Source organism: Anoplophora glabripennis, unplaced genomic scaffold (genome assembly GCF_000390285.2).
Source record: "Anoplophora glabripennis isolate ALB-LARVAE unplaced genomic scaffold, Agla_2.0 scaffold559, whole genome shotgun sequence".
In the NCBI taxonomy this organism is placed as follows: domain Eukaryota; kingdom Metazoa; phylum Arthropoda; class Insecta; order Coleoptera; family Cerambycidae; genus Anoplophora; species Anoplophora glabripennis.
The window spans coordinates 162,098-179,432 of NW_019416643.1; the positions used below are offsets into that span (position 1 = coordinate 162,098).

Here is a 17,335-nt window from a genome sequence, read left to right on the forward strand (position 1 = left end):
CACTTTTCTTGTTTTTTTGCAATAACTTTTTTGTTTATTAACCGATTTTAATTTAACCAGTCTCATTTTGTAGATAATTTTACTCCCTATAAGCTGTCTGGGAGTCACTTTTCGCTAAAATTGATGGTTTTCCCTGCAAAGTGAAAAAACTGTTTTCCTCAGTTATTTGTTTAAATAGAAAAATTAGCTAATAAAATTTTTTGACTCACGAAATTAAATGTCTTGTATGTATTATGTTCCTTTAGACAATTTTACAATAATATCGCGGATAGGAATTTTTTCGAGTTTCTCTTTTTTTTCGCTAATTTTCATGGTCTAAATATTTTAGGATGAAAGTGGTGGAAAATAAAGGAATTTTAATAAAATTTTGTCACTTTCGAAGGTGCTGAATACGAATCTGAAAAAATTCATTGTGTCAATAATTGTGAAAATACTGTCATACTATCTATCCATTGATTAAAATGCTTTTTTCGCATTTTGACTAATAATATGCTTTTACTATATTCAAAATCGCTTACTAAAGTGGCACTTTATTGAAATGTCAGTTTACTATATTGTATTGTCACTGTTAATGAAAAACAGTTTGACTGAAGATTGTTTATTTAAATACTGGAAGCATTGTTATATACAGGGTGTATAGATTTGATCCGGAACACTAGTGTAAAATTTTACAGGGTGTAACGATTTTAATGTCAATTTTTTTCAGATAAACACACGTACGGGACATACCTATTTCTAAGGAAATAATCTCGTGGCTTTCTATGATTTTTTTAACAATGATGTTTTTGGAAAATCGTATTAGGGATTTTTTTATTAGAAATTTGACAACACTGCGTTATTCAGCACCATTTAAAATCCAAATACCAAAAATTTCATTAATTTATGTCCTTGGATGTTTTTCTATAGAGCCTCAAAAGTCCCAAAACCTGAAAATTCTTATTTTAGTTTGAAAATATAGGAGGCTTTTAGAAATAAGTAAAAACAGTAAAATACCATCTAAAAAGGTTGAAATATCATGTTAAGAAAGAAAAAACAATATATATTTAATTAGGGATTTGTTTTGTGAGAAATATTTTGCTAGTAAAATAAAAATGGACTTAAGTATTAACGAAGAAGTGCAAATAATTCAACTAACAGGCAGAAATGATCGTTACAGAGAAGTAATTCGAATTTTTAATGCTGACATCCAAACCGACGAATATCAATTTCTATTGTATCACGAATAAATCGTATGTTTGATCTCAGTGGTAAACGTAAGTTCTAATTTGCAGTATATTTTAACCAGTTCAAGTTTTCTTTGGGTAATATTTCATCTACGGTAAAAAGAAGTTCAGGACATCGAGCAAATGAAAAGGGGGACACTATAACTGAATAATTCCGAAATAATCCTACAAATAGTTTATCTGATGCAGTTCGAGATTTACCCGATGTAAGTAAGATGACAGTTTGGAATCATTTAAAGAAAAGAAATATTAGGCCATTTAAAGTCAAATACCTACACACGTTAGAAGCAGGTGATGCAAAAAGGAGGTTGGTCTGGGTACAAGGAAACTATTTACAAGATCCATTATTTTTAAAAAAAAACATCATTTACATGGACTAAGCTGCATTTTCCACTAATGGGATAGTAAGTTCAGAAAATACTCGTTATTGGTCGCCTGAAAACCCCCATTATATAATTCACCGCAAGCGTCAGTAGTTACAGAAAATTAATGCTTTTTGTGGTATTTCTGGTCAAACATTATAAGTTCCGTTTTTATTTCCATGGAAAATTTAAATGGAAATATTTTTCACACATTTCTGCGAACTGAATTTTATGATTCATTTGATGATGTTCCTTTGATTGAACAGCAAAAATCCCATGCTACAGCTACATGGTGCCTCAATCCACTGCACCAGACTTGTGACAGAATGGCTTCAAACACACTTACCTAACAGATGGATAGGTAGACGCTCTAAATAAATAAAACTGGCCACCAAGAACACCTGCACTTACACCAGCAGATTTTTTTCTATGGGGACCTAGAATCAATTCGACTCACAAAAATGAAACTTAACTAACTAATTTCTGATTTTGTAATGCTTTTCACTAAAATTAACTACTAACATAATAACAGAAAATAATTTACCTAATACATATTGTGGACATGAGTCTATGGTATTTAAAGCAACCTCCGGTGTACCACAGGGTTCAAATCTGGGACCTCTACTATCCCCATTATTTATTACTGATATCAGTATTATTGTCAACTGTGATCAATCATTATTTGCAGACGATTTGAGGTTGTTTACATGATTTAGGATAGTTGTGTTCAAAAAATTTAGAAGATATATATATATATATATATAATTCAAAACTGACTTTTTCAATTCTCTTAAAGTATATGCCACATATTCAGTCCAGAAAATGCTTGGTTTGTTATTAAAAAACGTCAAGCATTTTCAAATGACTATGAATCGAAGCCACCGATAGATGTCAGTCCTTGCACCTCACCCACAGTAGTTCGGTGCAATGAAACAAGATACTAAGAAGTTAGTAGGTGAAATAACGACGGGATCAAGACTTTTTTGGAAGACCAGAACGAATAATTCCACCATTATTTTCATTTCCTCATCCCCGACCCGCCACTGACCCGAGCCACTTACGCTTACAGAAAAATTTAATTTGTAACGCGTGGCAGAGATGATGCATATATATTATTATTCATTACGACATTACTTCTTGCGCCAGCGGCTATTAACTATGATCAGTGCGTAAGTGGAGCGCGTCTTCGCGACTCGCGAGTGTTTTGTTTCTCGCCCTCGGCCGTCCTGGAATGGAACTGGATCGAAGAGGTTCGTAGGGGAAACACAATTTTTGATAAAGTAACTAACTGTCTGTTCTGTTTTACGATTCCGGGGATGTAATTTAATTAGGAATTTTGTTATTCTTGGCAAGTAAACATTGCTGGAATTCGGATATATTTGGGGGTTGCTTGAGTTCTAAACTCATAAATTACGTAAACAAATTTAAAAAAAGGAACGCTTTTGGAAAATTAGTTCAGTTTTACACAAATTTTGTTAGCATGGCCATGAAAAATATTCCGTACTAATTTTACAGGGTGTAAATATTGCTAAACCTTAACAGCGGATCTACGTCACATATTAACAAAAAAAAATAATGTAAATACACGTTCGCTCCATTTTCGAGATATAGAGATAGAGAAATTAATGAGAATTTATAAAAAATTGTGAATAATAAATAGATGAAATAAGAAAAGTATTGCACAATTTAAATATTTTAAATGCTTACAACTGGTCATCCAAAATTCTGAAAGGTATAACTAGCAGTACTCGTATATTAATTCCTGTCACTTATCTAATTAATTATTCCATCAATGATAATACTTTTCCACAATGTCTTAAAATATCGAAAGTCGTCCCGATACATAAAACAGATAATGTCAATGATCCATCGAACTACAGACCTATTTCTGTTGTGCCTGTGCTGGCTAAAATATTCGAGATATATTGAATGTCCAAATTGTAACTTATTTTGAATCAAATAAACTTTTTAACTATCATCAACATGGCTTTCGAAATAACTTATCAACTACTTTGGCCAATGATTATTTAACATCAATTATAAATGTTGGTTTTGAGGATGGTGAGTTTGTTGCTTCCTAATTTCTAGACTTAACAAAGGCATTCGACTGTATGTCGCATAATATCCTTATAAATAAATTATATTTTTATGGTTTCTCAAGAGAAAGTATAAAATTAGTGGAATCTTATTTAAATGATAGAGTTCAATATGTTCAACACAACGGTGTTAAGTCTGGTTTAAAGAATACTATTCATGGTGTGCCCCAGGGCTCAGTATTGGGTCCTCTGCTATTTCTAATTTACTTAAACGACTTTCCAATTTCTTTACATGGAAATATTAATAGTGTGTTATTTGCTGACGATACTAATATAAGCTATAGAAATAAAGACTTAGTTTTATTAACAGAGAAATCACCTCAAATTCAGTCAAGAGCAAGTGATTGGTTTGCTTCTAATAACTTGAACTTGAACAAGTCGAAAACGGTGACTATGGTTTTTACCCTACGAAGTGGAGAACATTTAAATAATCCAGATTTTGTTAAATTTTTAGGAGTATACCTAGACTCTAAATTGTTATGGGACCAGCATGTCAATTATATTTGTTCCAAAATATCAAAGCATCTATATTTGCTCCGTACTCTCTTATATAAACTATCCAGAAATATTTTAATAACAGTATATCATAGTCTCATTCACTCTGTTTTGCCTTATGCAATCCTTGTTTGGGGTCACGCTCCCTCGAGTCGGCAAGTGTTTTCACAACAGAGAAAGGCTATCAGGGTGATATCGGGCTTAAACTATAGAGATGACTGCAGAGATCAGTTTATTGAATTGAATATACTCACATTTCCATGTACTTATATATTCCACTGTATTATGTATGTTAGAAACAATATAGGGTCATTTAACTGTAATCATGAAATTCACACTTAGGTATAATACCCGCAATAGGAACTACCTCTCAAATAAACATCTAAGACTAACTAGAACACGAAATGGTACAGGATATTGGGGTTTAAAATTATTTAATGCTCTCCCTGATTATGTAAGGATTTTAAATATAAATACTTTTAAAAAAAGAATCAAGAATTATTTATTGAGAAACGCCTTTTTATGATTTTATTCAGTTTTTATCAAGCGACTTGCACAATATTTAATTTGTTAGTTTTAACTATTTGTTGGTTCTTATCATCTGTACCTATCTACATGTATTGTTTTGTATGTTTGTAATATTTTTAATGATATTGTTAGTCTGTAACTATTTTATATTGATTTTTCTATCTTTGTATATTTTTTATATAGTAAGTGATCTCAGCGTACTAAGTTATGTGCTTTTCCTTTTCTTTTGACGTGTGTAAACACTCTGGTGACATTAATTGAAATAAATAAATAAATAAATCTAAATTAAGTGATGCAAGTATACCATATAATTCTGTAGTCTCAGTTTGAATACCTAGTAAAAAGCTAATAATAAATAATTATCCAAAAATAAAAAGTAAAATTTATTTTATGAAAGAAACGAATTCGTTTAGGTAATTATTTTGTCGACAACCGCTTTTATTTAATGGAACACCCTTTATATTAGGACATTTTTGAATTGTACGGTAAATTCTGAACACTTTTTGTATAACACACCATATCTCTAAGTTTTCGTAATAATGACGTTTGAAAATTGATATTTTAAAAGACCCACAACTAATTAAATAAAATGTTTAAATTGAACAACCTTGTAAATTTTTTTTAAAAGCCAACAAAAACAACCGGGTATGCCAAATTTTATCTTAAACAAAACAATTATTTTCTTCGTATTAATCGTTTTTCATTCATTGACCCCTAGGCCATTTTGATGTAGTATTTTGTAACAGTAAAATCTAAACTATCATCGGCGTTTAGTTTGTCAGTGTCATTTTGTCAATTTTACGTTTCATTTTAAAAATGCATTTATCTGAGAAAGAACGTAATGAAATACTTATGATCAACAAGAAGTGTGCAATTTGTTTAATGTAATCTATCCTGATCGACCTCCAATTACTAGATCTACTATCAGCAAAATTGAATTGAAATTTGCTGAGCACGACTGCGTTAGAGATTTACCTAAAGGAAGACCAGCAGAAATATAAGTAGATTCTAAACTAGACGTTTTACTAGAAACTGTAAATAATCCCCATGTAGCCTCCAAGAATTGTCATTTGTCATCTGGAGCTGTGTCACAAATATTCCCAAAAAATAAATATCATAATTATAAGGTTCAATTGATACAATGATCTATTGGAAGACGATTATGACCGAAGAATGCAGTTTTGTCAGAAGATAATTGAGATGAATAATCAAAACTTAGATTTCACCCGAAAAATATTTTTTTCTGAAAAAGCTACTTTTGTTTTAAATGGACATGGAAACAGACAAAACTGCAAGTACTGGGCAACTCCTTGATGGAAACAAGTCTGTCACACACAACATCGTCTAAAAATAAATGTTTGGGTAGGTATTGTCGAAAACCGAATTTTTGGACCTTATTTTTTTGAACAAAATTTAAATGGAGAACGCTCTTAGACTTTCTTCAGTTTGAACTCATCCCCGCTTTAGCTGTTGTGTTTCCTAATCCACAAGATCCAGGTATTCCTCATAATGACATATTGACATGGTTGCAACACGATGGGGCACCTCCTCATGTTGCAATTGATGTTCAATAATTTCTTGACTTAACTTTTACTAATAAATGGATTGCACGCAGAGGTCCTATTGAGTGGCCACCAAGGTCACCGGATTTAACCCCTTTAGATTTCTTCTTATGGGGTTATTTGAAATCTGAAGTTTATGTGAATAGACCAAATAGTCTTCATGACCTGAAACAGAGAATACGCCAGGAAATAAGACTTATTCCAGCAGAGGTAATTAAAAACGTTCAACGGGAAACAATTCTTCGACCACAAAAATGTATTGAAGTAAACGGACAAAACATTGAACATTTATTGTAAAGGAATTGTTATTTAAATAATGTTTTATGATTAAACATTCACATTCTAAACGTCATTATTACGAAAACCGCTGATTTTAGAGATATGGTATGTCATACAAAATTTATTATACAGAATTCAAAATTGGCATAATATACAGGATGTTCCATTAAAAAAATCAATGATGACTGCAGATGCTCTCCTTGAGGCGCCCTGTAACAATTTTCTTATGTCAAAAAACCCGCAACTAAAAATACTAATCGACGTGTCCGAGCGTTTTTCCACAAAATAATTCTAATAGATTGAAAACTTCACACAATGGCCTGTGGACAGAAGTTGTTACACCATTGAATGAAATTTGAGTGAAATTTCGCCCAATTTTTTTTTCAGTGTAATAGGCCTATTTATAGTCTCAAAAACTTTTCCGGTTCACTTATTATGCCGTTTTCAATAATAATTTGGGGAAAACAAGCTCCCACTGGATTTATCCAGACAAACGCCATACCCTCGTCATCCGTTTTTGGGGCAACTTCGCGTCAAAAGAATAAAATTATACCTCACGTTATTTAAACAGATCTTATTATTAAGATGCTGCGACAAAGCTACCTCCTTTGATGGCATTATTAATATTACACAGTATTTACCCTTCTTCTGGTAAACAAAGAAGAAAAATATCGGGAGATTTTCCTCGGTGTTTTTATTTTTGAAACGTCCGTAATTAAATTTTGAGAAACAATGTAATTACGTATTAGACTGAGGAGCGCGCTTATTAAACAAATTAAGAGCAATAATCGTCACCATCGCGGATATAAATAGATCCAGTGGAAGCGTGTCCAGCGAGGTCTCTGTACAGTGCGTGAGGATAGAGTTCAAATCAATTCGCTGGAATTGGTGGAATAGATTTTTTTTTAAACGCTCGAGGTCAATCTTTCGCAGGGATGACACAAATGTTTCTACAGGGTGCACCTTTGAATGGTGACCATATTTGATACAGAAAAACTCGTATTATAAGTTTGTTTTCTTAAATCCCGTTGTGAAAACTTATTTTTTTTAATCCTTTTTTTAGTAATTTTCATACCCCGCCGCTGGACGAGCGAGTGTGAACGCAAACAACGGCGCGTGTTGCATACACACTTGGGAACTACGGTATGCAGTGTTGTCAGATCTTATAATTTAAAGGAAACGTTGTTAAAAAGCAAATTTAAACACCATTGCTGTGAAATACTGCTATATGGCGAGTTACTTTTATTGCGAACCATATCATCCCACATAAACGAAAATTTAATTCTTCTAAATAAGATAAATTATGAAACCTAACAAATAATCTAATAGAAAACTCGAACAAATAAATAAATAAATAATGATAAATGAAATACACAAAAATAAGTAAATAATATGTTTACTCATCTGATTTTTACAGCATATGACCTACTTGAAATGACCTAATCTTCGAGTACTGGTACCGAGGTCCTCTTCCACGGCATATAAAATTTCTGGTTCTGTTTCTCACTCTCTGACTTTGTTCCCGTTCAACATTACCGTTGAACCAAGCGGACAAACATTTTTTTATTCGGTACATAGGTCGGGATCTCATATCGTCATCGTGCAACATCATCTTTTTCTCCTGACAAAAAGTAAGCTCTAACCATATTAACTCTTTCTTGATTCGTATACATTCTTTTTCATAATATCACACAAAAGCTTGAAAAGGAAAACAAAGTATACACTGCAAAAATTAGAATTAACGTGACTGTTTTTTGCCTTACCATACCAGGTGTGAAGTCAACTGAAGTCAACTGACAGTAGGGGCTGTTCAGAGGCGACTGTACGGGCTTTTGACAGACCGTTGTCCTTCGTAAGCGTTCGGAACAGGATCGGATCTGCTTAAATTTAAACTTTTCGCAATTTTGTTTACTTTGGATTAATTTATTATGTGGCAATAACGTTAAAATATGCTGGCTGGTAAATTCCTTAGAATTTCTAATGGCAAATACTAAATTCTTGCTCGCAGAAGAGGTAATCAGTTTTATGTCTCGTAAAAATCAGTTTGGTGTCAAAATAAACACCAATATTTTATATAAATTCCAATTCATTCAAAACAGTACCAATATGGTTATTATACACAGTTGGTTAAGGTTTGTTTGTATATGTCATGACTATATATTTATTAGGATTTAGGAGTAAATTATTGTTCAGGTACCATATGTTAATTTCGTTTAATGTGTTAATATTCAAATAATTAAAATTTTGATGTTGCAGGAACTTACAATGTCATTAAAAAGTACTATGAAAATAAGTGGTCGTAAGATATAACCTTGCGGTATACATGACAGTTGTTGAAAATCATTCAACTGGAAATCACTATATTGCACATACTGAGATCATAAGTAAGGTTCAAATAAAATTGATAAGTTGTTAGACATATGTATGTTTATGTTTTTTTTATTGGAAAATGCTGTATTTTTATAATTTTGAAACCTGCAAGTCTGACATCATAATTATAAATATATGACGTATTTGCCCCAATATGTAATAATAATTATTACTATCAAATTTAAATTAAATTGTAATTCCTACTAACTAAAAAATCGTCACTAAAAAAATGCAACAAATAAATGGAAATTAAAATAGAAGACATGCAATTTTTTTAATTAAATTCGTTAATTTTTGAGAAAAAAATCATTTTAAGTTTCGAAAATCGTATCATATTCAGTTTATTTAAGTATTTTGGAGAACTTCTGTACATTGTCTATCAATTATGCTACGATACGGAAAAAGACGCTTTATTAATTGTCCTTAACAGCTTCGGAGTAAATTAAACTAAAAATAATACATTAAAAGGGTGTAGGAAGCATTTTATGTCTATATTACACCCACGTACAAACGCTCAAAACTTTGCTTCCCTAATATAAATGAAATATTGAGAGGAGAGATAAAAATTAATGTCTTGTTCTTGCGTTATTCTCCGAAATACGCAAAAAATATAAGATAAGAAGAGAAAAGTGAAAGATTTTTTTTATATTTACATTGCAATGACAATTAATTGCTCCGATGAAAAAATAATGATGCCATGTTTTCATGAAACTCGTTATATTTTAACTTCTGGTCTACAGGGTGTAAGATGTTTGACTGCCATTACATCAGCATGAAATACAGAACTTAACTTTTAATTACGTATTTGAAAAATATGTAATTAAAGTACCCAAAGATTCACGTCGTCCAAATAATCATACGGACTAAAAATAATTTAGGGACGTACTAAAAAGCAAAATTCAGTAATTTTTAAACGCACAAGTACAAAACAAACTACAACATATGCTCAAAATGTCCACCACCATTTTCGATGCACGCACGGCACCTTCGAATTCAATTTTCACGCACTCGCTGGAAAACACCTCAAGAAAAGGAAATAGTCGTACGCAAAAAACACTCCGACAAGGTCGAATCCAGATACCAACTGAATTGCGTATTGGTGGTTGCCGAACACTTTAGTACCTACCTCATGTTAATAAACCGCTGCGCCGTTGTCACATTGCTCGATATGAATTTTAACGAATTTTAAATTTATTACAGCAAGAAATGACAATGTGCAACATGTTTTCAGATTATTTTACTTTGTGGCAGATGTTTTTGACGTATTTTTAATTTAACAAGTCTTTTTTATATGTGTCGTTAAGGCCTTCGCACGTAAAACACAATTGACTGTTTTTTTGCCATAGAAAGCCTCAAGAGTTCAAACAGCTACAATTTTTTTAAATTGAAAATGTCTTTTTTCGCAAAAATCCATTTTTTTTTTCATCGAAAAGTGTTAAATTTCGAAAAAAAAAGAAAAATTTATTCAATTTTAAAATTAATAATAATTTCTAGTATAATAAATAACTAGTACTCTATGTATATCGAACGAAACGAAAGGGCAATTTTTTCGCCATTAATATCGCCTAAGTATTCCCAGGATGGCCCACGGAAGTTTCGTAGAAAAAAAAACTGGGGGGAAATCCCGCACACGTGGTTATCGGAGATTATTGTTCACGTCTATTTAACCAGCTCCCGCTGACACGTTGTCAGCGACCATTTCCAGATCCGCGCCATGACGCGTTCGGGGATCCAGAGGGGCGGGCGGAGCGGAATTATGGGAATTCCCGAGTCGTCGGGTTTTATTTCAGTTTTATAGGGGACCTTAAACATTTTACGGCCCTTCTGGCGGAAAATGTATAGTAAACACAAAAGCAACATAGGGACTCTTAGGTAATAAGGACTTGCGTGTGCGCGTACTGTATTAGCCAAGGACCATTTGGTCTTTAAAATAAAAGTGGTAGCGGCTAGAATTCCATAAGTATAAATATTTTATTGAGTACCCCAAAGATCGGGATAACTTAAGAGAAGAAAATTATTTTATCCGCAATCACCTTATAATCGGACTTTTATCCACACATATAAACCGTCTAAAGTGATACTTTATCCACTAGTGGAATAAAGTAACTTTTATTTCACTAGTAGAATAATGAAAAAATAATAAACCTATAACAAATCAAATTTAATTTGTTTACTTATTAACATTTTACATTTTAGACCGATCAAAATAACTCATTTAGAGGGTAAAAAAAAATTGTTATCTGGACTTTTATAAGTGGAAATGGTAAAGGGGCTTATAATAAACGAAAAAAAATAAAATAAATGCGTGAGCAGGGGCGGCGGAGAGTTGATTTGGGGGGTGGAAAAGTTATGAAAAATTGTATCTTTGGGATTTCTGGCGAAAGTTGACGTCAGACAAAAAAGTATCCAATATAAAAGTCGTAGATCATGCGAAAATCTACAACTTTTGTCGAGGTAATTTTTTAACATAACCTCGAAATTTCCTAGAAAAATGCGAAAAACTGTTTTTTTTCCTGATTTTTCGTTTTTTATTTCTCATTTCCGCAAAAATAATTTAATTTTGACGAAACTTGGTGAAAGTATACCTTTCTCTGTCTTAAGTAACCTCCAATTTCGTTTTTTTCGGCCTGAAAGATCTTTTTTTCAAAGAAAAATTATACTTAAAAAAATCTTCGTACAGAGTTCTGCCGGTAATCATTTTTTTCGTTTTAACATATACTTTTTGGTGAAATAAAACAATCTGTAATCACAGTTCAAAAACATACTCGAAAATGCAGTAAAAAAATAAAACATGACACAACAATGAATGTTTCAGTTATTCTTGATAATTATAATATATAATAAATTAAAAAACATTCAAAAACTGATTACACCATTTAATTCTACGAAAAAAAAATAGGAAAAAAAACTGTCTCATTGTTTGACCCAAAACTTTTTTTTTGTACAGTATTGCTATAAAACATCTAACTCGAATTACAAATGCACAAATGATAAATTATCTCTGGACGATTTGAGATTTCAGCAATACAAAGTATTAACAGCAAAGTCTACTGTTGACGCGAAATCCGAAAACCCGAAATATTGCAAAATCGTTTTATTTATTTTTCTAGTTTTATTTGAAAATGAATTTTAAATAAATTGCATATTTACATTGCCACTTTTTTCGCTCTATCCAATGATTTTTTTATCTAAAAAAATTTGAGGTTATTTAATTTTTCTTTGAAAAAAGTGTTTCAGAACGAAAAAAATGAATATCTCCGAAACTTTTTGATTTTTTTATCTAAAAAAATTTGTGGCTATTTAAGACACAAAAAGGGATACTTTCACCAAGTTTCGTCAAAATTAAATTATTTTTGCGGAAATGAGAAATAAAAAACGAAAAATCAGAAAAAAAACCTGTTTTTCGCATTTTTGCATTTCGGAAATTTTGAGGTTATGTTAAAAAGTGACCTCTACAAAAGTTGTAGATTTTTGCATGATCTACAACTTTTGTATTAGATACTTTTTTGTTTGACGTCAACATTCGCCAGAAATCCCAATGATACAATTTTTCATAACTTTCCAATCCCCCAAACCAACCCTCCGCCGCCCCTGCTCAGGCATTTATTTTTTTTAGGTTTATTATAAGCCTTTTTACCATTTCCACTTATAAAAGTCCAGGTAACAATTTTTTTTTCTCCAAGTGTAATTTGGTTGGACTATTTATAGTAATAGACATTTCGTTTTTGTTTTATCACATTTAACTTCCTTTCCGTTAAAAACAACCCTTGCAGCATCGTCGACATCATTTTCGGAACGCATATCTGATTCTTGAAATGCTCGTCTTGGTGCCAGGTATTGAAACAAGTAGGTACCTGCCAACATCCTGTACGTCACTAATTTTCAAATTTGTCAATTCGCAGCATCGACAGGCACCAGAAACCCCCATTATTAGAGCAACCTCAAATAGTTCAAAGTTCACTATATACTTACAAACAAAACAACAACAAAATGTAGATTCGTCAGAAAACAATATGTGGGTTATCCATAACAACTTCGCAGAACTCGATTCTACGATCACAATCGTCTTTACTATAACAAACGAATTTTATATGGATGTAATTTTTCCCGTTTGAAAATTTTTTGAATGGAATATGACTCATGTTATGATTTAAAGCCTTCTGTTTTGTCGAATTTATTGGATTTTTCGCCACATCACATGACGTTCAAAGAATTTTCTTCATTTGTAACGCATACTGGTCTTCCACTTTTTCGTCGATCTGTGACACCTCCAGTTGCACGAAAACGCTGCAATGTTTTTGAAACGATTGATTTACAAATACGTTCCCGATCGGGATGCAATTCATGAGAAATATCCACTACTTCGTCTTCTATCACCATATCCTATCCTATGATCATTAAATCTTCAGTACGTTCGGTTTCACTTTTGCTATTTTTGCGAGAAAATTGTTCACTTCACACCAAACGTATTTTTGACATGTGTTGTCAAGATAATCACCATTAAACAAAAGAACAACGCGGCATTGTTATGGAGCTAGAAAGGTTAACTTGATGGACTGTAAGCATAATGGACTACTACACTATTTTTGTATAATTTATAAGAAAATAATTCTCAAAATTCGATATCTCGAAAACGGTTAGGTACGTGATGTGCTATATGAATTTTGTTTAGAATTTCGAGAAGAATTAAAATATGGAATAATATATAGGGTGTTCAGTTAAAGAAAAAGTAAATTTGTTTCGTCATGTTTTTTTGACTGATCCTGTATACTTAATTTTTCTTTATTTTAATAGATAAAAAAACCTAAAATGTTTGTGGCTTATGATTTTTCGGTAGCTATCTTACTTTAAGAGATACTCGACCGTTTCCAGCAACTCTGTATATTAGTCTACACTTTTTGCCCAACACCTGTATTAATTTCTGATACACATTTGTCTACTTGCCTTAACTTGTTAAAACTGTATTGATATAATATTGACATAATTAAACGGATTTTCATGATTAAAGTAGTTTTTAATTTCTATTCTTAGAAATTTTTAAAAAATTTTGATTATTACAATTTTATATATTTTTATACAATCTACCGTATAAATAGTTAATATTTATTTATCAAATCTGTAAGATGCATCAATGTGCTACGTTTTACATATTCCAGAATACCACTATTTATAGCACAGGTGTCTTTATATCGCTTGGGGTTAGAAAAATTTCAAAGCCGCGCCTGTACTTGTCCGCCATAGCTTCAATTAAGAAATTACGTACAAACTGAATGCATATTTTTTCGTGTTCTAAAAAGCTAGCACCTCTATCTAGTCAGACTGTTTAAATCATAACTTAAATTTTTATTTGAAAAGGGTAAGAATTTACTTTAAAGAAATTCTCGTAATTTCTCTTAATGTATCTCTAATTGCAGCAGCAAATTAAATTTTTATGACGTTTCTAGCGGAGCTCGAGAAAATTCACATTGTCACACGACTGTAACATTAAAATGAAATAAATGAAATGTTTATTTTAATTTTAAGACCTCTTGTCACGCAAAGAGATGTAGTAACATTAATGAATATAGAAAATTGTATGTATTTTTTAACAACGCATTATGGTTATAAAAAGTTTAGGAGCGCCAAATGTTTTGTAGTAGTTTTATGAATTTATTATTGACTTTAATATTTCCGACCAGCCACACTGAAGCGAACAGCGTTAGTTAACTGTGTCGCCTAACAATGTTTAGCAAAGTTTGTATTTTTACTAACATTAACAATACCGCTTGCAACCCAATGCAACTCCGTGTCCACACTGACGCAATGATATAATTTTGTATTAATTTTGTTTTCTGCTTCTTTGAAATGTGAAATATTAATGGTATTAAAGTTATGCTAATCTAAAGCATCAGTGGTTTTATTAAAACAGCTTTAATCGTTTAAATTTGACCTAGTTCTGTATATATTTGTGTCGTTTGTCGAATGAACCTTGACACATCTGATATTGTTAGAGTAATATACAGGGTGTCGGGAAGCGAATGGGGCGTATCTCAAGGGTAACTTATTTAGGTGAAAATGAATCGATTTGGGACAAGCTAACTTTTGCTTCCTTAAGGATTTATTTACCTATTTCATTATTTAAAGAAAATTTCTTCAGCTCTAAAGATATTTAAGGAGGTATATCGGGTTTACTCAAATGCACAGATGTACTTGAAATTTATATAGCTTATTACCCAGTGCTCCCTCTGTGTCATATTTTCTTTTGGAAATTTTTTTTGAATCTAGATTTTGAGATATTGTTGTTGAGAGTTGTTCATTTTAACATAGGTTTGTATGGCGAAGATGGACGGTGTGGCTCTTTTTTGCCCATAACTGAGAAAAAAATGTAGAAATTGTGAAACAAAACTTTTCCATAGATAGTACACAGTATTATCTTATTTTTAATGTAAAACTAATGTAAGTTTTGAACATAGTACAGCTGTATTAATTAGAAACAGAAACCAATAATTGCATTTCTGGCTGACTTGAGGATTAATGTGGCAACCTCGCAATCAGCTGACAGCAAGGAGGGAATACATTTGAAATACTTGATACAAACGAAATTGATTTCAAACATATACATTTTTCCTATATCCCATGTACATTGTTATCATCAATAAATTATCCACAACAGGTGATTTTTTGTAACGTTTTTAAAAAACTAGATTAATTAAAAAAGACTAGGAAGCTGTAATATATTTATTGGAATAAAAAATACAGTTGATAAATCCTTTTAATATATTTAAGGGTTTATAAAAACATCGTAATCATTACCCAGCAATATTTAGGGTTACATAAAGTTTTCTTTACTTGATTAATATAATTAGTAATACTTGAGATAAAAGTATTTGTACTGAATAACAAAGGAACATAAATATTTCTCAGCAAACTTTATATCTAAAAAATTAGTTATAGTTGCAAACCTTTTGTAAAATTACTAAAATAGAGATTAAAATCTCGAAACACGAACAGTGAGTAATAATGTAATTTCTATCACAGAACCTTCAAAATTGCATCCAACATTTTCTTTGACTTAGACGAGAGATGGGCGCGAGTGTCATTTATTTTCTTTAGAACTAAATTAACATAATTCTCGTTGTTTTACCAGTTCACATGATTTACGGATTTTAAATAAAGGATACAAATCTTCGCGAGGATAATACGATATATTTGCTATACAATATAATAATTATATTGTACATAGTTTACACACAATACATTTTTGAACGCGTACGCATCTTTACCCGAATTTGATATGCAATATCTCCGATGTCCGAGGTCTGTAGGTTCGCAGTGTGTACAACTGCTACTCGATTATTAGCGCTGTTGCCACATCTACATATTCTTTATGCGTTCATTAAATATAATTTAAAACTACTTAAATATGACATTTTTATGTTGTTAAGTAGTCAATATGTATGCGGTGTGCATATGAATAGATTTATTTGCTATATAGGTAATGTTTATCGCAAATAATTTCAAAAGAATTTAATTTTTTCAAATTGGCAGCGGGCTTTAGTCTCATAAGAAAAGCATAGGACTCCCCCTGCGCTCCTCACTTCCCTCGGACCCCGATATACCTCCTTAATGAAACTTAGTCAATTCAACAATAATTGATAATGTTGTAGATGTGAAATCCGCCTTAATTATAAAAATTCCCAATACCAAAACCAAGAGACCACATTCCTTTACTGTGCTGGGAGACAATTATTTAAGTTGTTATCGAAAATATGTTGCTTTACCTCTACCCGGATTGGGAGTACGTCGATTATTTCTCAGATATGTTACTGGAAAGTGTCATCGAATGGTAGTCGGTATTCATAAAATCAGTGCCGTCTCGCAAAAAGTGGCAAAATGTACTGGAACGAGTACTGTGGACACGCATTACGACGAACGTGGATGGAGATCTAGCACTATGGCGGAAGGCTACATTGAAGACTCACTTTTGAATATAGAAAATATTGCGAAAAGAATACTGAAAGTCGATAGTAGTAATGATAAACCAAGCACCGTTGTCATTTCTGATTTGACAACATCTGAAAATAATATAACTATTAATAAAGATGTATTGGACTGCTTTGAGAATTGCTCCAAGATGAGGGTAGTGGCAATTTCAGTGGTTTATTTAATTTTAATACTTGTTCAACTTTAATAACACTTTTAATCTAAGTACACCCAATGATGTTCAAAATAACAGAAACATTAGTGTCTAAGTTTAAGTCTCCTTAATGTCATCCGTCCAAATATTCTACTACGTCTTTTTATATAAAAAGGGCAATATTAAATACGGTATTAACAAATTGACGTAGAATTATATCCTTTTGAAAACAATTCCTGGAAAATGTAGATATTATGTTATTCATTAAATTATCTTTACAATTTTCCCATAATTCCAAATTCCA

At 31.7% G+C, this 17,335-nt stretch overlaps 1 protein-coding gene across 1 annotated transcript in view; it reads left to right on the forward strand.

Moving 5' to 3' along the window:
* The first annotated feature begins 2,758 nt into the window (after positions 1–2,758).
* The window catches only part of LOC108911177 (collagen alpha-1(XI) chain-like), a 56,481-nt gene continuing 41,904 nt past the window's right edge, over positions 2,759–17,335 (forward strand). The window contains exon 1 of the mRNA XM_018716044.1: positions 2,759–2,835. The gene's annotated coding sequence lies outside the window, so the exon portion shown is untranslated. The remainder of the gene's footprint in view (positions 2,836–17,335) is intronic.